The 25,915-nt window shown below is 42.3% G+C and overlaps 1 protein-coding gene across 5 annotated transcripts in view; it reads left to right on the forward strand.

Moving 5' to 3' along the window:
• Positions 1–25,915, forward strand: part of LOC122539828 (thyroid hormone receptor alpha) — a 352,280-nt gene that overhangs the window by 161,533 nt on the left and 164,832 nt on the right. For 2 of the 5 annotated variants that reach the window (XR_006309195.1, XR_006309194.1), the window contains one exon: positions 18,451–21,296. The exons of the other annotated variants lie outside the window; for them this stretch is intronic. The gene's annotated coding sequence lies outside the window, so the exon portion shown is untranslated. Of the gene's footprint in view, positions 1–18,450; positions 21,297–25,915 lie in introns of those variants that run through there. 5 annotated transcript variants of the gene reach the window in all.

The following is a 25,915-nucleotide window of genomic DNA, read 5'->3' on the forward strand; positions in this document are numbered from 1 at the left end:
GAAGAAGGGCTTATGCCCGAAACGTCGATTCTCCTGTTCCTTGGATGCTGCCTGACCTGCTGCACTTTTCCAGCAACACATTTTCAGCTCTGATCTCCAGCATCTGCAGCCCTCACTTTCTCCTAAATGAAATGAAGAACAAATACATTGGAATAAATGAATAATATGCTAATTAAGAATTAGTAAAACAATCATTAAAACAATTTAAGTGTGGATGGCAAAACAACAAAGCAGACCAAAGAAAAACAAAAGTTGCCTTGATCAACAGGAAATTTGCATTGAGGTGAAGCAGAAACATTTGTAGTGAATTAACCTATAAATAGCTGATAAGATCTTCATCATGTTGTGTAGTAATAGTGGATTTTCTATCACTTTGCTGATGGTGAATAGGAGTATATGCACTTAGAATGGAATCATTAAAGAATATGACATACAATACAAGATCCCCATAGGATTGTTTGTGGTGAATTTCAACTTTCACTAACAGTATTATGTAATTGGGACTGTTAAATTAGGTTAATAAGTGTGAACACGTGCAGAAACTGAGTACTATACAGTAGACAAAACTTTATATTGTTGATGTATATGACAATTTTTGGAATGTACTGTTTTAGAACAGGAATGCTTTTAGAAAGGAACTGTGCTGAAGAATGAATTACCCAAAGTAGTTGTGACTATCATAGAAGGGATCTTCACTGAGGTTCAGGATCACCTGTTGCAATTCATTTCTTTACAGGTAAAAATCTTTAAAGTATCTTATTAGATTAGATAAAAAAACATTTTATTGTTGTGTGTACCTTAGTACAAGAGAAGAGGAGTTCAATGGAAAGTGTACAGAGTCTCTCTGACACCATCGAAGAATACAAATGTTCGAATTAAAAACAAGAACAAAAACTAAAGAAACAGAAAGAAAAGGAAATGGCACTTTTTTTGAATCTGTAACCTTTTATCAGAACCGATGATATGTGATGTGATGAAAAGACGCAGACCTGAAACATTAACTTTATTTCTCTCTTCACAAATGCCATCAGACCTGCTGAGTATTTCCATCATTTTCTGTTTTTTTTATTCCTATCTATAGTTTTGTCAAAAACACATAGTCTATCTCCGTGTTAATGTCAGCCAAAGAGGCCCCTTCACACTGAGAATCTCAGTGGCTCCACTAGTGCACTGCAAGACCTCAGGATGGGCTTTTGCCCGAAACGTCGATTTCCCTGCTCCTCGGATGCTGCCTGAACTGCTGTGCTTTTCCAGCACCACTCTAATCTAGAATCTGGTTTCCAGCATCTGCAGTCGTTGTTTTTACCTCAGGATCTCTGCCTAATTCCAGAACTGTGCCCAGTCATGGAGTAAGCTAATAGAATACTAGAATTATAATTCCTACAGTGTGGAAACAGGCTCTTTGGCCTAACAAGTCCACACCAACCCTCCGAAGAGTAACCCACCCAGACCCATTCCCCTACATTTACCCCAGACTAATAATCTAACATTATGAGCAAATGAGCATGGCCAATTCACCTAAGCTGCACAGCTTTGGACTGCGAGAGGAAACTCACACAAGCATAGGGAGAACATGCAAACTCCGCACAGACAGTCGCCCAAGGCTGGAATCAAACCCAGGTCCCTGGTGCTAACCACTGAGCCATGTGCCACCCCATTCTGATTTATTGCAAGAGGAATTGAATTCAAAAGTGAGGAGCTTATATTTGTTATACAGGGCATTGGTGAAACTATAACTGGAGCACTATGAACAGCATTGCTCACCTATACACGAAAGGATGCAAGTGTGTTGATAGCAGTTCAGATAAGGTTCACCAGACTAAAGCCTGCAATCAGTGGGTTTTCTCATAAAGAATGATTAGACAGGCTTCTATCATAGATAAACAGGAGGCTGGAAGAGCACAGAAAGTCAGGTAGCATCAGATTGTCAACATTTCCTCAGCCTTCTATCTGCTGGAGTTTAAAAGACCAAAAGGTGACTTGATTGTAACATGCAAGATTCTGAGAGGTATTGACAGGAGAGATATGGGGAAACTGCTAGGGTGGCATAGTGGCTCAGTGGTTAGCACTGCTGTCTCACAGTGCTAGGGTCCTGGGTTCAGTTTCACCCTTGGGTAACTGTGTGGAGTTTGCACATTCTCCCTGTGTCTTTGTGGGCTTCCTCCCAGAGTCCAAAGATGTGTGGGTGAGGTAGATTGGCCTTGCACATAGTGTCCAGGGATGTGTAGGATAGGTGGATTAGCTGTGGGAAATACTGGGTTACAAGGATGGGATGTGTCAGGTGGTTTGCCTTACAGAGGGTTGGTGTGGGCTTGGTAAGCCAAGTGGCTTGCTTTCACACTAGGGATTCTACAGATCCACTTTCATGGGAGAATCTAGAAATAGGGATCACTGTTTGAAAATAGGAGTTCACTAATTTATAACAGAGATGGGGAAAGTATTTTTTTCTCACAAAGTTTGGACTCTTTTCATGTAAAAGTAATGGAAGATTTTGAATGTTTTTAAGGCAGAGGTAGATAGGTTGTCATTAAGTGGGGGCATGAAAGGTTATTGGGTGAGGTGGGAATGTGGATTTGAGGTTACAATCCAATTGGCCATTAACCTACGCCTGCTCCTTAAGTGTCTCACAAAGTCACAAAAATATGACGGCTCAGAAGGAGGCCATTCAGGTCATCGTGTCTGTACTGGCTCTTCAAGTGAGCATCATTACCTGATGCCAGTCTTCCACTTTTCCTTCAGTATCCTTGCAGATTATTTGTATCCAAGTAATCATCTATCGGTCCTTGAATGTTTCTGTTGAACCTGCCTCCACCACAATTCCAAGAGTGTACGAGGGGTTATTAAGGCGAGACACAAAAAAGGATGATCGAATTATACATTTTAAGGAGGGTCTTAAAGAAGGAGAGAGCTGGAGAGATTTAGAAGGAGAAAGTGAGGATTTCTCCATTTCCTGATGCTGCATGGCTTGCTGTCTTCTTCCAGCCTCCTGCCTGTCTAGTCTGAAATGATTAAGCAAGTTATTCAGGGATACCACACCCTACGAAAAACATAGAATAAAATTGGGTGGACTTTCTGTCATCCAGCTAGGTACTAGCCATAACAAAGGCACACCTATGGAACACCCACACCAACCAATCCAACCACCCCGCGGCTCAACACTTCAACTCCCCCTCCCACTCCACCAAGGACATGCAGGTCCTTGGACTCCTCCATCGCCAGACCATAGCAACACGACGGTTGGAGGAAGAGCACCTTATCTTCCGCCTGGGAACCCTCCAATCACAAGGGATGAACTCAGCTTTCTCCAGTTTCCTCATTTCCCCTCCCCCCACCTTGTCTCAGTCCGAACCCTCGAACTCAGCACCACCTTCCTAACCTGCAATCTTCTTCCTGACCTCTCCGCCCCCCCACTCCGGCCTATCACCCTCACCTTAACCTCCTTCCACCTATCGCATTTCCAACGCCCTTCCCCCAAGTCCCTCCTCCCTAGCTTTTATCTCAGCCTGCTGGGCACACTTTCCTCATTCCTGAAGAAGGGCTCATGCCCAAAACATTGATTCTCCTGTTCCCTGGATGCTGCCTGACCTGCTGCCCTTTTCCAACAACACATTTTCAGCTCTGATCTCCAGCATCTGCAGTCCTCACTTTCTTCCATAACAAAGTAACACCCAGCCCAGTCAACATTGCAATATTCTTTTCATTAACATCTCACCACTTTGCAGGGAAAAGCAAGCAGCTTGATTGGCAGCCAACCCATCATCTTAAATGCTCACTGCCCCCATTAACAACTCTTAGTCTCCATCTACAAGGTGTGCTGTAGCAATCTTCTAAGTCTTCTTCAATAGTACCTTTCAAAAAACTAGCTCTGCTACCTAGAACAACACCAATATGCATATCAGAATGTTACCAGCTTCATCTCTGAATCATAGATTACACATTATCTTGATTTGGAAATACACTGATGTTCCTTCATAATTGCTGTATCAAAAGTTTGTGACTCCCTACCCAACAGAAATGTGGCTAGACCTGCACCACATGAACTGTTCAGAAAGGTGGCTTAGCACAACCTTCTCAAGGACAATTAGAAGTAGGCAGTGAATGTTCACATCCTATAAATAAATGAAACAAAAATGTTGCCATTGTAATATCTGTCACACGTTCCCTCCAGGATCTTATTAAGTATTGACATCCACACATCCATTAACCATTGAATCTTACTTTTGTAAATGGAGAGCTACACAGAGTTGGAAATAGTTACTCAGATAACTATTAAGGGTCAGTAGTTAACTTAATGTCTGTCAATGTGGTCTCTTGGAGCAGTTTAATAGTAGCTAGTAACTATAGCAAGAATTGGACAGTGATATCTCCAAGTAGTCACAGTTCTAATTTTCCATCCGTGAACCTTCTGAGTTTATTGTATGAGTCTGTTTCCTAAAGCAGACTTTAGTCATTCATTGAAATATAAACTGGTGTCTCTTTTAAAGTTGTATTCAGGCTTGGAGGGGGAAGGGGGGAAATGGACTGACATGGTTTGATTTAACTTGTGTGATTTATATATATTAAGATCAGTTCTTCCTGAATGATGACCTAATTCAGTACGTTTCAGAGAGTGAGAGATTGTGAACTCCTGGAGTTGGAAAACCTATTGTACTGGAGTGGTTTACAACAAGGAGAGTAAACAGTGAAGACTATTAGTTTGCATTTTGGTTCAGAATAATCAAGGACTAATTTTAGCTTAGAAAAAACAGAAGAGTAAACTTTTAGGCAGTTGTTGGAGGAAACCTAACTTGGGTCAGAAGCAAAACCAGTCTCTTTCCTAGAAAAGAATGTAAGATAGTTCAAGGAAAGATGGAAACATTCCTGATGAAGAGCTTTTTCCCAAAACATTGATTTTCCTGCTCTTCGGTTGCTGCCTGACCTGCTGTGCTTTTCCAGCACCACTCTAATCTAGACTCTGATTTCTAGCATCTGCAGTCCTCACTTTTGCCTAGTTCAAGGAAAGGGCTATTATCTCAGTTGGAAAAATTCACCATGCACAACTTCCAGGCCTCCAGTATTTGGCTAAAAATATTCAGATTAAAAGAAGCTGAGAAAGTCGAAGCTCTCTGTTTTGTGAGTATTCTTGAAAGAAGACTTGACAGTTTACAACACAGAACTGATAGAATCAGTTAATTTAAACTTGATATTTGGTGTAGAATTATGATTTCTCTAGATTTGAATTGCTATAAAGTGATGGTGTTGGGAATAGATTGAACTATGTGTTGCTGAATGTTTTAAGACTTTCCTAACTCTGATGTATGTCCAAACAGCTTTTTTTTTCTGCTTTTGTCTTTCATATAATAAACTTGTGTCATAAACTCTGTTCTGAGAGAAACTCTGCAGCCTCGTGTGACCATGTTTCAGTGAATGACTACCACTTTAACCTAACTTTCTTTAAAATCAGCGATCAGGTCATATTCCAATCTTGAATCTGATTTGTCCAGTAGTAACAGAAGCTGGGATCAAAATATTTGACAAATCCTGAGGAAGCCTTGGTGCATTGCGTGGCATACTCATCAATCTTTCAGAAAAATGTTAATAGTATATCATGGATCTGGGAAAAAAAATGGGAGATTAAAACCTGTCATCCAGCATAATGATAGTGTTGATGGAGCTATAGAAGAGTTTTGCTAATGCTGAATGAATAAGAAAGGCCAAGGAGTTAGATTTATATTAATGCGCCTGGAGGCAGGTTTCCGACTGCATGAAGATGCATCTGGTATCACGTTCCCACAGCTTCCCTTGCCTAGCTTTAGGGATTTCATGCTGGTTGGCAATGTAAACATTTGAAAAGATATTTGGCATGCCTTTGGAGCTTTAGACTGACTCGCTCATAACACTGGACGAGTTAGCATTTTGAGATTAGTGAAAATAAATGCCTTTAAACACTTGACATCTGGAAAGGATCAAACGAGTTTGAACAACTCAAATTTAGATTAGAAAATGTGAGCCTCATCCTTCAAAAGTAATGAGAAAGCACAGCATTGAAGAACTTGCCTTTGAACATGTTCTAAACCATTATTAACATAAACATGATAGGTAATTGAAAACTGTTCATATGTATCAGCCTGTTTTATCAGATTCCTGTTAAGCTGATGCCAGTTTGTTTTATTTCTCTAAGAAGAAAATAATATGTTGTTCCTTTCAAAGTGATCAACTGAGCCTACTTTCCCCGAAAAAGCACCTGAATAAGTCTCTCATTGGAGGGATTTGTTGTATAACGCAGTACTCATTCTGAAGGAGTTAATGGTCATGTTGCTTTGGCTCTACCCATTCTACTGATGTCACACAATGTGTAGGTGGAGACAGAGGCTTTACTCAAACTTTCGGAGGGAATAGATGTTGTTTACTAGAGTGAAACCAGGAATGAAGGATTTACAATACAAAGTAAGATTAAAGAAATTGGGCTTTTTCTCCTTGTAGCAGAGAAAATTAAGATGTGACCTTATTGAGGTATTCAAAACCAGTGAAGGGATTCCATGGTGGGCATCCAAAAGCTTCGTGAGGTAAAGTGTAAGGTCCCTCAGGGAAAAGATAATAACTTTATGAACATTGGTGTAAAGACCAGAAAGGGAAGACATGGGAGTTTTTTTTAATCACTCATGGGGCATGTGCATTGCTGGCTCTGAAGGATTTATTGCCCATCCTTAGTTACTCTTGAGATGGTGATGGTGAGCTGCCTTCTTGAACCTCTGCAGTTCATATGCTGTAGGGTAGACCCACAAGGCCATTAGGGAGGGAATTCCAGGATTTTATCCCAACAACAATAAAGGAATGGCAAAATATCTGGGCGGCACGGTGGGTGGGCGGCACGGTGGCACAGTGGTTAGCACTGCTGCCTCACAGCGCCTGAGACCCGGGTTCAATTCCCGCCTCAGGCGACTGACTGTGTGGAGTATGCACGTTCTCCCCGTGTCTGCGTGGGTTTCCTCCGGGTGCTCCGGTTTCCTCCCACAGTCCAAAAGATGTGCAGGGTCAGGTGAATTGGCCATGCTAAATTGCCCGTAGTGTTAGGTAAGGGGTAAATTTAGGGGTATGGTGGGTTTCGCTTCGGCGGGTCAGTGTGGACTTGTTGGGCCGTAGGGCCTGTTTCCACACTGTAATATAATCTAATCTCCAAGTCAGGATGGTAATGGCTAGGATTGGAACTTGCAGGTTCCTATGTATCTGCTGCCCTCATCCTCCTTAAATGGTAGAGATTGTTAAGCACATTGAGAAGAAATAGAAAAGGAGATAATCCTTACTCATGGGTTTTCAAGTTCAAAGAAGGTCCGTACAGAACACAAGATTGGACTTCAGAGAGGCAATAGTTCTTTACACACAGGATTGCCTCAAAATCAAACAATAGGTGCAGAAGTTACATAAAGTTGCAGAGTTATGGAACAGGAGGACATTGCAAGCACAAACACCATAACATAGTAAAGCTATCTCTTTTAGAAAAGATAGCTAAGGTATCATCACAACCATCTGTAAAGCACAGGTCAGGAGTATGATAGAATACTCATTTGCTTGGATGAGTGCAGCTCTTAACAATATTCAAGATATTTAACACCATCCAGGACAAAGCAGCCCCTTTGATTGGCATCTCATCCACTGGCTTCAATGTTCACTCCCTTCAATATCGGCGTACAGGAGTCATCTGTAAAAGTACTAAGGATCACCTGAAGAACCTTCAGAGACCACCGTTAGTGGATAGTCCAGTTTTGCCACATAATGGGATAACGTCTAATGTTGGATGCTACTTTCTTAGTTTTGCAAGCACAAAGCAGATGGGGCTAGTTTTGTTTGGGAAACCTGGTCAGCATGGACGAGTTGGACTGAAGCATCTGCTTCCGTGATGTGTGCCTCTATAACTCAGAAACTATTGCTATTGTTTTTCTTTTTTTTTCTTTTTTTTTTCTTTTTTTTAGTACTACCACCTAAGTGCAGTGGTGCTTATTTTTTCCCCAGCACCCATGGTGTGTGTGTGCAGGTGTGAGACACAGTGAAAGACACAAAGTGCACGAATCTTTATTCAGTTTCCACCACCAGGAAGATAGGAAAACACCCGGGTGGCCAGTGACAAACACTGCCCTTCACATCAAAGGGCAGACTATTGCTATTGTTAGCTGTAAAATAGAACAGAAGCTGTCCCAGCCAACATTTCATGAACAATTTTCTGATTGGTGCAAACTTTTACAGTCTGCAATCAAATCCCAAAGGAAGAATTGCTTTTCCTTCATCTGTGTCCACTTCCGCCCACCCTGCACTTCACACATTTGCTGGAAAAAAGTATAATCTTTCAACCATTGATGGAGCTTTCATTTGTTTTTGTAAGCCAGTGCGTATAATATTTGCAGGTGGCATGGTGGCTCAGTGGTTAGCACTGCTGCCTCATTGTGCTAGGGACCCAGGTTCAATTCCAGCCTCGGGCGACTGTCTGGGTAGAATTTGGCACATTCTCCCTGTGTCTGCATGGGTTTCCTCCGGGTGCTCTGGTTTCGTCCTACAGCCCAAAGTTGTGTAGGTTAGGTGAATTGGCCATGCTAAAAAATTGCCCATAGTGTTCAGGCATGTGTAGGTTAGGTGTATTAGTCTGGGGTAAATGTAGAGCAGTAGGGGAATGGGTCTGGGTGGGTTACTCTTAGGAGGGTCAGTGTGGATTTGTTGGGCAGAAGTTTCCAGGATTCTGTGATATTCAGTGACTCATCAGGACAGGGTTTGCACAAAGGCAGTATGTCTTAAAGCATCTGTATTTACTCTGAGTGTTTGATGGGGAAGTCAATGGAGCCAGAGCTGAGGAGAATTACCCTCACTCCTCCCCAACCCTTGCAATGCCAACTCCTTCAGTCAGGCACTGAGTTCCTGAACATGATGGACAGCCTCTTGAAATATCACAAGGAGCCTCAAAGAGGTTTGCTTTACTTTGGGCTCCCTGTATTTGAGCAGGTCTCCCAACTGCAATTGGGTTGATACCAACGACAGTGAGATGATACTGTAAAGTGACCATTACTTAAGCATTTCTGATGTTGGTAGAACAGGAAGGCCAACAAGAGCTATCTGACCTGAACCCAGCCACCGCCCCCCCCACCCCCTGAGCCTCCACTGCTTCAGACATAAGCAGGGCACAGGTGGGAAGGTAACATAGTCCTTACCTAGCACTCTCTGCCCAAATCCACCACAACCAACTAGCAACAAGCTTTTCTTTGTTTCAAAAATATACCTTATTCATAACAAACTTTATATATACATAGTCATGAACACAGTTCCATTCTGTACAGTGGCATATCAAGGAAACAAACAAACATTGGAGCTAGACTCTATCCAAACAATCCAAAGACATCTCTTTCACATATGAGACTATATTTACATAGATTTGAGGCACCAGGAGAATCCAATAACTGAACAGGCCCCCATTTAACTTCAGCAGAAAGACCTCAGACAGTGGTCTTTCCAAACTGCGCCTTGGCGGCAGCTGCCCCAAGCTTTAGTGCGTCCCTCAGCACATCATCCCAACTAACACCAAGCATGCCTCAAAGCAGGACACTAAAAATAAAAGGGCATCCAGGGAGAAACCCACCCCACAGTTGCCCTGTCTACCTGATGTTGGACCTTGGGTCTCAGTTAGTCGAAATTGGCACTCCTTTGGCATCATCTGATAGCCCGTCTGTGACTAGGATTATTCAAGTAGGCCTCGAGAGACAGGGACAGGACAGTAATTAGTAGAAAAGGGCCAATTGAGAGAATAGGAAACAGTCTCCCAGAGAGATGCCAAGAAAGAATAGCTGTACTTTGAGGTGGAACCAGACATGTATTTACATATTTACCTCTTTTAGTGACAGCCTTAAGTAGTCATTTTAAGGATTAGTGGTTAAGCATCTGGTACAGGTTCACGCCCACTGCCATCGAGAATATAGAATTTGGACTCTGCAACTCTGAAGGCGGGCAGAATGTAATGTACTCTGCAGGGGAGTGTGTAGCGGGGGCTCTTTTGATCAGGAATTAGGTGGTAGTTGAGGTCCTTGCCATTTTCCCACTTCTGCTGCAATGAAGTCTAGTGCCAGAAAGCTCATGGATTACTTACTTAAAGTGTGGAAACAGGCCCTTTGGCCCAACAAGTCCTCACCGACCCTCCGAAGAGCAAACCATTCCACTACATTTACCCCTTCACCTAATACCACAGGCAATTTAACATGGCCAATTCACCTAACCTGCAAATGTTTGGACTGTGGGAGGAAACCCACACAGACACGGGCGAATGTGCAAACTCCACACAGACAGTTGCCTGAGGTGGGAATTGAACCCAGGTCTCTGGTACTGTGAGGCAGCAGTGCTAACCACTTTGCCACCGTGCCGCTCATGGAAAACCATCCTGCCCCAGCGCATGTTGAGGCCTTTAAGTGGACAACAAATGCCCACCATTGATGGTACTCGTCTACAGGGGGCCGTGAGAACTTGTCATGCAGGGCCATATTTTCATGAATGCAGCCAGCTAGGCTACACTGAGGGCAGCCTACATTTACAAAGGGGTTATCAAACAAAGATTAGGCATTTTGTTTTTGCCTTTACCAATATGGTGGGCAATACCTCTGACACAGAACAGAGGGACAATTGTTATTGGACCCAATAAATGGACATGATGTTGAGGCATTAGAATTCTCTGCCATTCTGAAAAGAAAGGGGTATTTTTGACTGAGATGATTTTAGCTCCTTTAATTCCACCACAGCCCATACAGAATTAACAAAGCATATTTCTCCTCATTTTTTTCACAAATACCCTAAGTAAGTATATGGTTTGCCTGGTGCTTGAGAGAGGAGCCAATACATTCTTTGCAAATACAAGCGTTTAATGTAATTTATTCAACCACATTCAAGCAATTAACACAGTTCTTCCTTCAGTTAACACAAGGGGACTAGTGCAGTTTAAAAACTGGCTGGCATGGATGAGTTGGGCCGAAGGGCCTGTTTCTGTGCTGCAAGACTCTGTATGTCTAATCTGCTTTCTCCCACCATTTTAAACTTCTTTGCAAATTTATTTGTGCAGCAGATCTGTGTGTGGCTCCGACAGCCAGCGTGAAATATCCTAAAGTGCTTGTCAAACCAAATTTCACACTGACCCGCGGAGGGAGCTTTTAAATTAGTGAGCACAAGGTTGATCAAAGAGGTAGATTTTAAAAATAAAGATTTGCATTTATGTAATGTTTTCCAGAACTAGTGCTATTTCAAAGTGTTTTTCTGCCAATTAAGTACTTTCAAAGAGTCATTGATGTAATCTAGGAAAGACAACAGCCAGTTTGAGTACAGCAAGCTCTGTCAAACAGCACTTTCCAAACTGATGCACCACCACCTGAAGGGAAAGGGAAACAGGTACATGGGACAGCAGAGCTTGCTAGCTTTCCTCTGTTGAGATATGTCTCATGGTTAGTATGCCTTTAAGAGACATACGTATGATGTCATCACATAAGTGTATGGGGGTCAGATGATCTCATACTCCATCATATCACCAATCACTTGAAGCATGACATTGACATGGAACCATGCTTGTAGCCTATTAGTTTAATATTAGCCCATACACTTATGTACTGAGAAATATTTGTATATAATAGGTGGTTGTAATGAATGTCTGTTCAATTCTTCAGTATCGTGATGTCCACACCCAGTTACTAATGTTGAGATATCTTAAGCATTGCCACATCAAGTAATGCACCCTGTTAGAGGCAAATTCACACAACCCTCCAGGTTATACATCATTCTGGCGAAAATATATCGGCTACTCCGTCATGGTCACAGGCTGCAGCACTTTAAGAAGACACTTGATCAAGAGTAATGAGGGACTGGCAATCAATGTTAGCCTTGCCAGCAATGTCAATGTCCCATGAATAATTTTTTTTAATGTATGTATAGAGTCTGCGATTCCTGCTTGGCTAGAGATACCTCTGTCAATGTCAGCCTGTTGATCTATATGACAATATAGCTGCAATTTTAAAGATCCAATTCTCGTTTTGAAGTCGAGAGAGGGCAAGATAAAATTTGCAATTGTTATGCAAGGTGTTAGAATCCCTGCAGTGTGGAAGCAGGCCATTTAGTCTCTGAAGAACATCCCACCAAGACCCACCCTATAATCCTGCATTCCCTTAGTTTGCACACTTTAGCATGACTAATTAGACTGCGGGTGTAAACCAGAGCACATGGAGGAAACCCAGACAGACAATTGCCTGAGGCTGGAATTGAACCCACGTCCCTGGCACTGTGAGGTCGTAGTGCTAAACACTGTGCCATGTTGATATTGTTGCCTTCATGCTGGCATAGTGGTAATGTTGTTAGGCTAGCAATCCAGTCAATCAGGCTGATGCTCTGGACATGAGTTCAAATTCCATCCTGACAGCTGAATGCATTTACGTTGTGTTGATAAATCCTGAATTATAGTTTTATTACGATTGATCATTTAAAGTCCCTCTGATTTATTCATGCCCTTCAGCGAATGAAATCTGCCATTTATATTTGGCCGACATGTGACTTAAGTTCCACATAATGTGTTGGTGACACATGTTTTCTAACTGTGGTAATACTGCTGCAGCAAATCATCAACACCACATAGACTGCAGTGGTTGAAGGCAAAGTAGCTCTCCAGCACCTCCTCGAGGGCTGTTAATAGTGGCCTTACCAGTGAGACAGCCCTCCCAAGAACAAACAAAAAAAACTGTATATATCATGTGAATGCTCCCTCTGCAATCCTAGTAGGTGACCAAAACTCAAAGGGACCAGAGGATTATCACTGCTGATCTTGAGCTCTCCCATCGGAGAACATTTGGACTTCAGAAATGTTAAGTTTTCCCCAAAGTTATGAGGTACTGAAGCAGAAAACTCTCCCATGCTGCCCATCGAAATTGCAAATTTTAGCGAGAGAGTGGGGTTGATTACAAAATTGACATTCCGCTTTAAAAGGGCACTAACTCAATTTCCAGGAAACAAGCTTTGAATTGTCTCTGTATTAGACTTCATTATTAGTTCTGTATTGTCAACAATAAACTAAAATCAGAATAAAGTGGTTCTTGTGACCATTATAGTGAATACTATATCAACTTGAGTATTCACATCAAATGCTGCTCAGATCAGTGACACCCACATGCATTGAAAGAATCTTTTGCAATTGTTAAAAAAAAAATTGTGAATGAGTTGCAGTTTTATTTTCTTTGGCACCGTTCACAACATTATCTGAGTCTCTCAATGTAATTGCTCTTTTACAATTCTATCTGATTATCCATTATTCTCCATATTGCCTCCAGACAATGAAGTGAACGATGTAAAATGTTTTAGTACAATAATGAAGCCATCAAGAGTTTACATTAACTGGCAAATATGGCATGAATGATACAGTTGGATTAGACACAGACATGTACCTCTGAAATGTGTTTGCAAATCCAGTAAAGGTTGACTGGAGGTCTTTACACTGTTCATAAAGATCTTCCATGTAACAAGTTTGGGTAGTTTCAATCCCATTAGAAGGCTCGAGTGGATCACTGGCCTACTCCTGCTCCTAATTTGTATGTTAAATGGTATGTCCTATAGCACCAGATTGGACTGACCTTGCCAGTAAATGGATAAACTAATGAAAGAGACTAAAAGCAGTTTCTTGAGACCACCACCTTCCCCAGTGCTAATGTATCCCACTACAAAACTCACCAACAGGAAACACGCCACTACATTTCAAAGCTAGAATCAGAGACAGGGGACTTATCCTTTTAATTGGGTGAATGTGCCTCTTTGCCTCATGAAGTACGTACTTGATTTTACGATTTCAATAGGAATAACATACCGTGGAAATCAGCCCCCATAGACAGTGCTTTAAGTGTAATTTTAAAATAAATGTATGAAATGCTGAATTAAAAGGGCATGAGTCCCTACCTGACTGTAAATCTAGCTGAAGTAAGTTAAATGTATAAGGCTATGGGGATCATTTGGTAGAGTAAGATTAGCTACTCTTTCAGAGAGATAGCATGGACACGTTGGGCCAAAGAGTCTCCTTATGCGCTGCACCCATTCTGTGATTCCACTTTAGCCACCATGTTTATTGCATTTCTCTGTGCTCCTCAGTCTTTATGACTTGATCTGACAAAAAGAAGTGGGTAAAGTTGAAGTTATTAGTATTCTGCAGTCTTACCTTCCATTTCATAAGGTATTGGTGATCTCTTCAAGTCTTACTCAATCTCTCAAGAAATCACAAATGTGCCATCAGGCATTTGAATAAAATTTTAAAAACTGTGTATGCTGGGAATCTGGAACAAAATTGGAAATTTTAGGAGAAACTCGGCAGGTCTTGTAGCATTAATGGAGAGAAAGCAGAGTTAATGTTTCGGACTTCTAAAGGATGGTCACTTTTTTTTCCCACTGTTTTCACTGTTTTCTCTCCAATAATGCTGCCAGACCTGGTGACTTTCTCCAGCAATTTCTGTTTTTGTACCAGAAATCTGACATGTTTAACAGACCTGTTGAATCTCCATCCAGGGAAAATATGGCCTATTTTCATTTGTTATTAAGAGTCAATGGGACTTACAGAATACTGAACTGTCTGGACAGACTGGATGTTGGGAAAATGTTTCCATCGGCAGGAGAGAGTAGAACCTGAGGGCGCAACCTTAGAGTAAAGGGAAGATCCTTTAGAACGAGGACAAGGAGAAACTTCTTCAGCCAGAGAGCAGTGAATCTGTGGAATTCATTGCCAGAGTCATTGAGTATATTTAAAATAGAGATTTTTTAATTGTTCTTGATTGTCAAGGAGATCAAAGGTTATGGCAAGAAAAATGGGCAGGAGAATGGGGTTGAAGAAAACTTATTGAATGGCGAAGCAGACTGAATGGGCTGAATGGCCTACTTTCTGCTCCTTTGTCTTGTGGTCTTATGGGACATTGACAGTCTTGCTCTTTGTGATGTGATTGGGTCTTGCATGTTGCTGATGCCTTGCCCAAGGATGCTTGGAGATGGACTGACATTAAGTCACAGACACAGCAGCTAGCTTTTCATGCTCAGCACGGACAACGTGAGTCATGCAAGTATTTCCAGATGCAACACCAGCCTCTCCTTAAGTACCTTATGCAGCCAAAGGCTCCATCTCTTGGATTTTTGCCTGTCAGTGAAAATCCGGCCAACTGAATACGCACAGTATTGGAATTGGAATTGTGATTGTCCAAATTGCAGTAATCTTGGAAGTGGAGCCAGATGCTTCTCCATCCCCTGTGATTTGAAGATATGTAGCCACAGCATCCGTTCCCCTTTGTGATGACAAAACCAGAAATACGAAGCATATCAGTAAGTATCTGAAAGGAGAGCAATCCCTTTGGTTTGAACCACGAGATAAGTTCCGAATAAGATGTGCAATCTAAAGGGAATATGAATTGGCGATAGGGTACAGCGCTGGTTACAAAGGCCCAACGACATCTCTTCTTCCTCAGGCAGCTGAGGAAATTTGGCATGACGGCCCAAATACCCTTGCCAGCTTTTATAGACATTCTGTCTGGATGTATCGCTACCTGGTATGGCAACTGTACCATTCAAGATCGGAGATGGTTACTGAGAATGGCAAACTGCACCCGGACAATCACAAAGTCCAACCTCCCATCTATAGAATTCATCTACCAGGCCCGCTGTCAAGGAAAGCATTCTCAAAGATTCATCCCCACCTGGCAATGTTTTTCTACAACCTCTACCATCAGGGAGAAGGTACAGAAGCCTGAACACACATACCAGCCGGTTTCACAACAGTTTCTACCCTCCTGGTGTTAGAATACTGAATAGACGCACAAACTCTTAACATTTGCCTGTAACTGTGTTTTTGTTTTTGCCGCTGTTTACCTCTTATTTACTTATCTATGCTACTTAACTCTGTGGTCTGTCTGCATTGCTCGCAAGACAAAGCTTTTCACTGTGCCCCAGTACACATGACAATAAATTCAATTCAATTCAATTCAATACTGTAGCACTGAGTATTTCTGGGAGCCCAGAAATAGATTCTTTACAATGAGTTTCCAAGTTATCCATCCACTTAGTGAGCAAATATATAGAAGGGTAGATCAAAATCTGAGCCTTACTTTACCTAAGATTTGGAGATGCCAGTTTTGGACTGGGGTGTACAAAGTTAAAAATCACACAACACCAGGTTATAGTCCACTTGAGAATGGAATTTTTTAAAAATCATTTTGCGATTTACTTATGAAAGAACTGAAACCAACGTGGTCATTCTAAACGATAAGACACTTAATAAACAATCCATGTCTTTTTCAATATATAATTTCAGTTACATCACACTGTAAACCTTTGCTATAAATTCTATGTCTTACAATTTTATTCTCCCCAACCACCTGATGAAGGAGCAGTGCTCCGAAAGCTAGTGCTTCCAAATAAACCAATTGGACTATAATCTGGTGGTGTCATTTTTTACTTTGCCTAATCATCAAGAAACATGTTTCCTCTAATACATATTTTTAAGATAGAGTTATAGGTTTACACCATTGAAAGGGGTCTGTTAGCCCATCATATCCAAGCCAATCATCAAGCACCTATCTGCTCCAGTCCCATTTCCCAACACTTGGTCTATAGCCTTGTATAATATAGCACTTCAAGCGATCATCTAAATACTTCTGAAATGTGATGGTTCCTGCCTCTCCCACCCTTTCGGACAGTGAGTTCCAGATTCCCACCACCCTTGGGTGAAAACGTTTTTTTCCCCCCTAAATCCTCTCTAAACCTTAACAGTCAGCCTTATTTTCTTTCACCCCATGGTTAGTCTGAAACATTCCAATAAAAGCACCGAAGATGAATCTTTATCTTGTGGATTCAACATGACTAAAGCACAAATATTTCACAGCTGCTGTCATTGGAAGCTGAGCAATCAGGCGGCTTTGTTGGACCTTCTCCAGGAAAGATGTTGTTAAACTTGAGAGGGTGAAGAAGATATTTACAAGGATGTTGGCGGGCATAGGGGTTTTGAGCTGAATAGGGAGAGGCTGAACAGGTTTGGGCTTTTTCACTGGAGCATCTGAGACTGAGGGATGACCTTATAGAGGTTTATAAAATCATGAATTGGGGGAGGTGAGTAAAATTACAACATTTAAAAGGCACCTGGGTGGGTAAATGAATAGGAGGGGTTTTGAGGGGTATGGGCAAAATGCTGGCAAATGTGACAAGGTCAGATTGGGATGTCTGGTCAGCATGGATGAGTTGGACCAAAGTGTCTGTTTATGTGGTATATAACTCTATGATTCTTTAACTGTATGAATGCCACTAATTAGCCTCATAAAATATTCCCTTCTCAGGGAGTGCCCCTTGTAGATGATGTTAATTGTACAGTAAAGTATATTTCACGACAAAATTCAACTGTCCGTTTAGCGTTAAATATGACAACAAAGTGGCTCAACTCCTGATTTCCCCAAAGCCTGTCCTTCGTACAAAGGTACAAGTCAGGAATGTGATGGAGTATTCTCCACTCACCTGGATGAGTATCGCTTCGTGAGAAAGTCAACATCATCTGGGAAAAAGCAACCCACTTGATTGCCATTCCAAACACCTTAACTGTTAACTCTGTTCGCTGCTTGAGTGAAACATCCTGAAACCGCTCTCTGAACAGCACCATATGGACTGCAGGTTCAAGGTGGTGGCACAGCACCATTTTCTCAATCCAAGCAACAATTGCTGGAGAAACACAACAGATCTGGCAGCATCTGTGGAGAGAAAGCAGAGTCAATGTTTTGGGTCCAGTGATGCTTCTTTAGAACTGATTGTAGCTTGGAAAAGGTTGGTATAAATGCTGAAGATGGGAGTCGTGGGGTTGGTGCAATAGACAAGTAAGCGATAAGTGGAAACAGAGCCCAGAAGGAGAGAAAGACAGGGGCAAATGACTGCAGATGCTGGAATCTGTACTGAAACATTAAATACTAGAGATCACAACGGGTCTGTCAGCATCCCTGGAGAGAGAGCAAGCTAATGTTTTGAGTCTAGATTACTCTTCATCAGAACTGTCTGACCCACTGTGATCTTCAGCATTTGTTGTTTACTGGAGAGAATGACAGTTAGGCAGACAAAGGAATGGATATTGGTAAGTCAAGTATGGAGAAAAGCTGCTAAAGGGAACCATCAGTGGGTGAAAAATGTGCTGAAAGCAGCTAATGGAATGACAGGGGTGTGGGAGTGGGTAAAGGACGTGGAAGAAGGTATTCAGGCTCTAAAGTTATATTTGTCACCTTCTTACGGCAGTTAGGAATGGGCAACAAGTACTGGATGCACCAGTGATGTCCGCATCCCACAAAATGGTCAGAAACAATATCAGTATGGACATGTTGTCTCAAATGGCCTGTTCCAGAGCTGTGAATACTCAGTAATTCTATGTCCTGGAGGTAACTTGTGGATTATTGTGATAATGTTTCTTTTGTATCTTTGAAGCCACCTGATGAAGTCTCAGAAGTGACCAGTGTGTAACAGAAATGCTGTACAGCGAAGACCAACACCCATTTGTGAAGAGGAACAATAAAACAACAAAACTGAAAAAGACACACACATGTTTAAAAACAAATTCCTAACTACAACAGAAAGTGAATGGAAAGAAAATGAGAAAGAACAGCACAGATAGAAAGGAAGAAGAAAGAAGATTACTTTCTATTTAGAAGGAATAAACTGAAGAGATTTCAGGAGCCTTAAATCCCACTCTTTATTAAACAAGTTTGCTTTTCAGTCTTTGCGCTGAATGGTTGCCAAAGTGCTTGTTCGAACAAAAAGTTTCACAAGTTAGCAGCTGCCAAATGGAAGAGAGTAACTGAATAGTTGTTATGTAAGTAAAGTAATGTTTAGTTTTCCAATAAATCCGGTTCAGCTGATTTGCCATTTGGCCTAGATTTTAGAAACTAAAGGCCCCCAAAATGAGCATTATTTCAAACTTAATTTTTTTTTGCTCTGTTACACATGATCAGTAACTATAGATCCATTCATCCATATTATTATTATTTCTATTAACATATTGCTATTGTGGCCATCTTTAGTCTGATATGGGACGTTTGCAGTTCTTAAGACCTCAGTTATGGTTCTGGCTCTTTCATATGCCAGGCTAGCTCATGTTGGTTGAGTATAGGTGAGGGTTTTTAGCTCGGTTTTATGATTGCAGGTTGTTCCTCCCACATCACACATGCTGTCATTAGGGAATATAAATTAGGGAATATAAAGTAAAGTCTGGAGGCCACAATTAGAAATGCATGATAGTTAGGATAAGTGATTTATTGCCACTAATATATCTGCGCAGGCACAGGCATTTCCATTGCTTCCAAAGCCTTTCATGCAAGACTGCGATACACTAAGTGGGATTTGTCCCACCATGTTATGCTGCATGAAATGATTTGTAGGTATTGAAAAACGTGTCACATTGCTGAACCAGCATAACGTGGTAGGCTGCAGTTTACTGTGTAGCATTCTTGTCTATGAATCTGGTTCACAATCCTACTGCAGGACTTGAAAACAAAAGGTTGTACTGAAAGAGTTGTTGGCATTCCCTTGGAAATCAAGATGACATCTGTCAGGTTAGTTGGGTTTATGGATGATTGATGAGGCTGACTTCAGATTATTTTCCACAGAGGGAGCATGTTGTTGGTTGGGGAAATGGAATCTACAACCCTGTGTTGGTTTCCTCCTTCCTCTAAGACTCCCATTCCATCTCATGGTCAAGTCACTGAGCTTCAAAGTGCTTTGTGCCTTGGTGGATCAGGAGTTACCATGCTGAGCGGTTGGAAACTTCCTCCGCCCAGCCAGGGGTGTCACTGTCTCCATGTATTAGGATAGCATATCCCTTCGCCTTTTCCTTTGGGTATCCACTGAGCTTTGGCCAACAGACAGCTGAGAGAAGAGAACTTGCTGAGAGAGATGATTTCTGGGCATCTGTACACAATGGCTCATCCATCTGAATTGGTTCTTCAGGAACAGAGCTTCAGTGCTGGTACATGCATCTTTATAATAGATGCTTACAATGGTCAGGCCAATCTCTCATTTGGTCTCTGGAATTAGACAGGGGCACCACTGAGGGATTGCTGCACCTTCAGAGGTGCTGTCACTTGGATAAGGTGTTAGTGTCCTGTGACGTGGATGTGAAAGCTCCTGTGGCGATGTTTGAATCAACATCACAGGAACACATTATCTTCCCATCACCAAAGTGCCATTGGTAGTTATGAAAGTTGCCATGTAAATACAAACTTTTCTTTTTTTAGAATGAAGATGTGACAAAAATTATGTATTCTTTTTTCTCAGAGTTAGCTCGATTTTTGCTATTTTAATTCTGTCACAATAAACAGCTACAGAAACCATAATGCAACATCATAGCAATTGGGTAGCCAGCATTTGGCAATTTGGATAAAGGAGGAGTCGTCAGTTTCAATTCAAACATGCAAAGACTCTGTTTTTCAGATAACAGCAATAAGCATCGCTATTTATATTTCTCAGGCTCAAGACACCTCACAGCCGATTAGTCAACCTCAGTGTGGGAAAGCACAGGTGCCAATCTCACTCACTTATTCTCTCACACACACACACACGGACGCACACACACACAAAACGAGATGAGTAACTGATAAAATAACAACTGTTTCAGAGATGTTGGTTGAGGCGTAGATATTGGGTGAACATGATTTGAGGGAGTCGTTGGACTGGGATGGACAAAGTTTAAAATCACACAACACCACGTTATAGTCCAAACTGACAAAATCACACAACCTAACAAAGGAGCAGTGGTCTGAAAGCTTCTACTTCGATATAAACCTGTTGGACTATAACCTGGTGTTGTGTGATTTTTACCTTAATGGGGTGAACACGTTGGTGCCTCCTTCTGTCATGGCAGAGAATCTTCTTTGTTCACATCCTCGGCAGGCAGGAATGTGGGAGCCATGGGAGTTCAGTGCTCCGTGTACTGCTCTGGAATGCCAGCTGAGATCTCCTGGATCAGTCTTGGAGAGGGGCTTGTGCTCACAATCTTCCAGTTTAATTTAAGATGAACGATGAACCAATGGCAGCATGAAGAAAGGCGTTTTTTAATAGCAGGTGATTAGGATCTGAAACCCACCGCCTGAGAATACAGTGGAGGTAGATTCCACCATGGTTTTTAAATGAGGATCAGATAAATGCCTGAAGTGAATTAGGGGTTCAGTGGATGAGCGGGTCTAGCTGAGTTACTCTTACAGAGAGTTAGATTAGATTAGATTACTTTACAGTATGGAAACAGGCCCTTCGGCCCAACAAGTCCACACCGCCCTGCTGAAGCGCAACCCACCCATACCCCTACATTTACCCCTTCACCTAACACTACGGGCAATTTAGCATGGCCAATTCACCTGACCTGCACATCTTTGGACTGTGGGAGGAAACTGGAGCACCCGGAGGAAACCCACGCAGACACAGAGAGAACGTGCAAACTCCACACAGTCAGTCACCTGAGGCGGGAATTGAACCCGGGTCTCTGGCACTGTGAGGCAGCAGTGCTAACCACTGTGCCACCGTGCCATCCAATAAACACAGCACTAAACACAGTGGGCTGTCTGTCTGGCCTCCTATGCTTTAACTGTTCTGTGAATCTGTGATGTGGCACCTCCAAATCATTTCTGTGTGGAGTTATCACTGAATTGAGATTGCTGCTTTGCATCAGGTATGGGGCATCATGGTGGCTCAGTGGTTAGCACTGCTGCCTCGCAGCACCAGGGACCCAGCTTTGATTCCATCTTTGGGCAATTGTCTATGTGGACAAAGTTAAAAATCACACAACCTGATGAAGGCGCTGCACTCTGAAAGTTTGTATTTCCAAATAAATCTGTTGGACCATAACCTGGTGTTGTGTGATTTTTTAACTTTATCCACCCCAGTCTGATATTGGCACCTCCAAATCATTTCTGTGTGGAGTTAGCACATTCTCCCTGTTTCCACCAAGTGCTCCAATTTCCTCCCAAGTCCAAAGATATACAGACTAGGCAGATTAGCCATGGGAAGTGCGGGGTTACAGGGATAGGTTAGTGGGATGGATCTGGATGGGATGCTCTTCAGAGGGTCAGTGTGGACTCAACGGGCTGAATGGTCTGCTTCCAAACTGTAGGATTCTATAATGACGTGACTTGTTGGCATCTTTTTGAGTTCTACATCCTATTTATTTAAAATCTTGCTCGCTCCAGATGTTGTTTTTGAAGGAATTTATTTGATGACCTTTCCCAAACACTATAACATTTGTGGTTTTCGAAAGGACAAAAAAAATTGCCTGCAACTTTTTTTTAATAAATCTGTCTGAAATCTCTGAATATTGCTCATTAACTAGCAATTTCTGCACTTGGTGAGAAGATAAAAAGAATGAGCTATAGATAAAACACAATTAATTAAGCATTGATGCTAAGCAAATTATTCATTGTTTTTCTAGTTTGGAAACTACAGTTAAATTTATATTGGGTGTTGCTGGTGTGATGCACTTACACAATATATTTATTTTAATTTCAAAAATATACTTTGTTCATTAAAAAATACTTTTGTCACAAATAATCACAAATGAAGTTCGGTTCTGTGCAGTGGCATGTCAAGGAAACAAACAAACATTGAGGTTTGACTCAATCGAAACAAACCAAACTCACTTCTTACACATACAAGGCAATATTGATACATTCAGGCATTCAGGGTACTGAGAGGGTCTGATAACTGAACGGGCCCTCAGTTAACTTCAGCACGAAGACCTCAGACAGTGGTCTTTCCCCATGGCGTCATGGCAACAGCTGCCTCAAGCTTTAGTGCTGACGCAATAACTATGTTTGACAGAAGAAGCCAATCACTGTATCAGATCCGTGCCTCCATCAAGTCCTAAGATAAACTGCTGGGAAGCTTGGGTTTAGTTCCAGTGGCAGCTTTTCACTTATCGCAGGAATGCTATAAACTTGCCATGGTATCAAGCAAGCAGGTGCCAATTGAGATGTCCTGATGTTGTGAAAGGTGCAACATAGATGCACATCAGTTCCTTTAAGTCAGAATAAAGGGGCAGGTCATTTTAGGATTCAAGTGAGGAGCAACTTCTTCACTTGAAGGATGGTGAATCTTTGGAATTTTATACCTCAGATGTTTCAGCTGTTGAGTATGTTCACAATTGATATCGTAGATGTCTACACGTTTGAAAATATCAAGGGATATGGGAATACAGAGGAACCTTGATTATCAAAAGGACACGGGTATGGAGTATTTCGTTCGGTTAATCGAATTCCAGGTAATCAAATGCCGGAAAATATAGTTTAGCCGAGCATTGGGACCTTGCGATCTTGCCGGATAATCCGATATTCGGATAATCGAATGCCGAATAATTGATGTTACTCTGTAGTTAGCACCCAACCTAAATCGACTGTCAGAAAGCTGCTTCATCTATAATGGTTCACACAGTCAATCCGAAACATGGGCTCAACGGGTTTCATTTCATGCCATTTTTGAAGCCAGAAAAAATAACTCAAGTACTCTGTAGGTTACTACTCATGAAAATATTTCATTTTCAATCAATTATCTCTAGCTATCAGTAAACTTCACTCTGTGGAGAAGTGTGCTATACAGATTTCTGATTATTACAGAGGCACATATGTTGGTAACTGCATGAGCACATGTTCTCCTTTGACAAGAGTATAATGCCCTGTGTATAAGTCTGACCATTTAACTTGTCTCCATTATAAGACAGCAGCAGCTGCTTAAGCAATCCCATTCAACATTTCCTGTCAATGCCACATTCCTTGTCATTTTATTCCCCTTTACCTGTATTCCTGAAGGAGGTGACTCTGCTCTGGGCCCTTAGGCACCAAGTATCCTCTAACTCATTCAGCTTGCTCCATCTCACCTCACCTGCTGCGGAAACCCTCAGTTGTGCCTTTGTCTCTTCTAAATGTAACTATTTCAACACACTCTTGGGTAATCTGTTGCAGTCTAGCCCACCTATACAATGCACTCAATCTTCCTTAGAAGTATCTTCCAAATCCGCTATCTCTAATACTTAGGAGGAGGATGCCAGGAGATACACGGGAATGCCTCTAGGTTTAGTCATTAGTGTTACAAGAATGTCCTAAGATGCATCACAAAAGCATTATGAAACAGAATGTGCTGCCAAGTCTCATAGGGAGCTATTAGTGCAGTGGTGTTAACGTAAAGGTGCAAGTCCCGTGGTGGTAGTGCAACATTGCTACTGAGTCACAGATTCCTGCACCAAGGGGTTGGGGGAGGGGGGTGGAGGTGGAAAGCACAAATGTGAAACTGTCTGCTCCACTTTTACTTGTGATGAGGGTGGGGTTTGGGGCGACACGGTGACTCGACGGTTAGCAATGCTGCCTCACAGAGGGTTCAATTCCAGCCTCAGGTGACGGAGGGGGGTGGAGGTGGAAAGCACAAATGTGAAACTGTCTGCTCCACTTTTACTTGTGATGAGGGTGGGATTTGGGGCGACACGGTGACTCGACAGTTAGCAATGCTGCCTCACAGAGGGTTCAATTCCAGCCTCAGGTGACTATCTGTGTGGAGTTATCACATTCTCCCCGTGTCTGTGTGGGTTTCCACCCACAGCCCAAATGTGAACAGGTCCCAGGTGGGTTGGCCATGCTAAATTGCCTGCAGTGTTCAGGGATATTCAAGTCAGGTGGACTGGCCATGGCAGCAGCAGCAGCAGGGTCTGGGTGAGATGCTCTTTGGAATGTCATGGGCTGAATGGCCTCTTTCTGCACTGTACTGATTCTATGGTGTCTGGAAGGCGAGGAGATTCCAGGATGCTCAGCTACCTTGGAGCGAGCAAGCCCCAGTTTCTGCTGTGCTCCAGCATGAGGTCAGATTTGGGCTCCACAGTCACTCTACATGGGTTTAATGTTGTTGAGAAGCTGCCACATGCTCAATGCCAGGTAGTGGGCATGCGTTCAAATATCAGGGAAGCAAAGGGCATACATGGTGGCAGCTCAGCACCACCTTCTCAAGGACAACCAGGGATGGGTGAGACATGCTGGTTCAGCCAGTGATGCCCACGTCCCCTGAATAAGTAATAAACAAAAAGGATCTACAGCTCCTTTCACATGATCTAACTTCTTCAGAGGATCCACGTAAAGAATCCCACACGTGCACACACTCGCATAGATCGAGACGACCAAAAACAAACCAAATCAGCTAATCCGTATTCTGACATTCCTCTCAATCTACCACAGAGTATTCTGCCAAACCACAATGCTGTGTGATTTGCAATATGTGAGAAATGAACTAGAGCATTGTTGGTCAGTAAAGGATTTTGCTGGTATGTACGAGAGGCAATTCTCTTATTTGTATTCCGCCGGCGTGAGCTGTACCATTGCCAATAGCCAATTGCCTGTTGCCAGAAGGAAATGTGGAGTTGGAAATGCCTGTTTTATCCTGTAATTAGTCACTCAACACTGCCACTGGCTTCAAATCCCACATAATGAACCCCGTCTTATACTTTCAGAACAGACATATTCTCATTGTTTCCCAAATGTGTAAAGCATATCCACAACCGAGGTTGCTTATTTGTTGGGCTGGGAATTGCTGTTCCTCTCTTTCTTTCTTTTCATTTTTGTCACGTTGAAGATGTAAGATTCAAAGTGGAGCTTGCCGCATTTTATTGCCAATGTTCGACCGAGCCAATTGCCTGGGTTATACCCGTTGCTTGCACAGCGACCCTTAAAGAAATCTTGCCGCCACTTCACTGTGACATGTTCTTCCTTCAGTGTCGAGCCCATGTTTTTACCAGGAGAGGGGTAACACAGCCCATGGTTAATTATTTGAAGGTCTTTCCCTCCTAAACCTCTGGCTCCACTTTAGACCACGCTCCTGATCTTGGACTACCTGGTGGTCAAAGGGGCTTTGAGATGTGAAGGGGAAATTGTGG

The sequence above is a fragment of the Chiloscyllium plagiosum genome, chromosome 33 (genome assembly GCF_004010195.1).
Source record: "Chiloscyllium plagiosum isolate BGI_BamShark_2017 chromosome 33, ASM401019v2, whole genome shotgun sequence".
Classification (NCBI taxonomy): Eukaryota; Metazoa; Chordata; class Chondrichthyes; order Orectolobiformes; family Hemiscylliidae; genus Chiloscyllium; species Chiloscyllium plagiosum.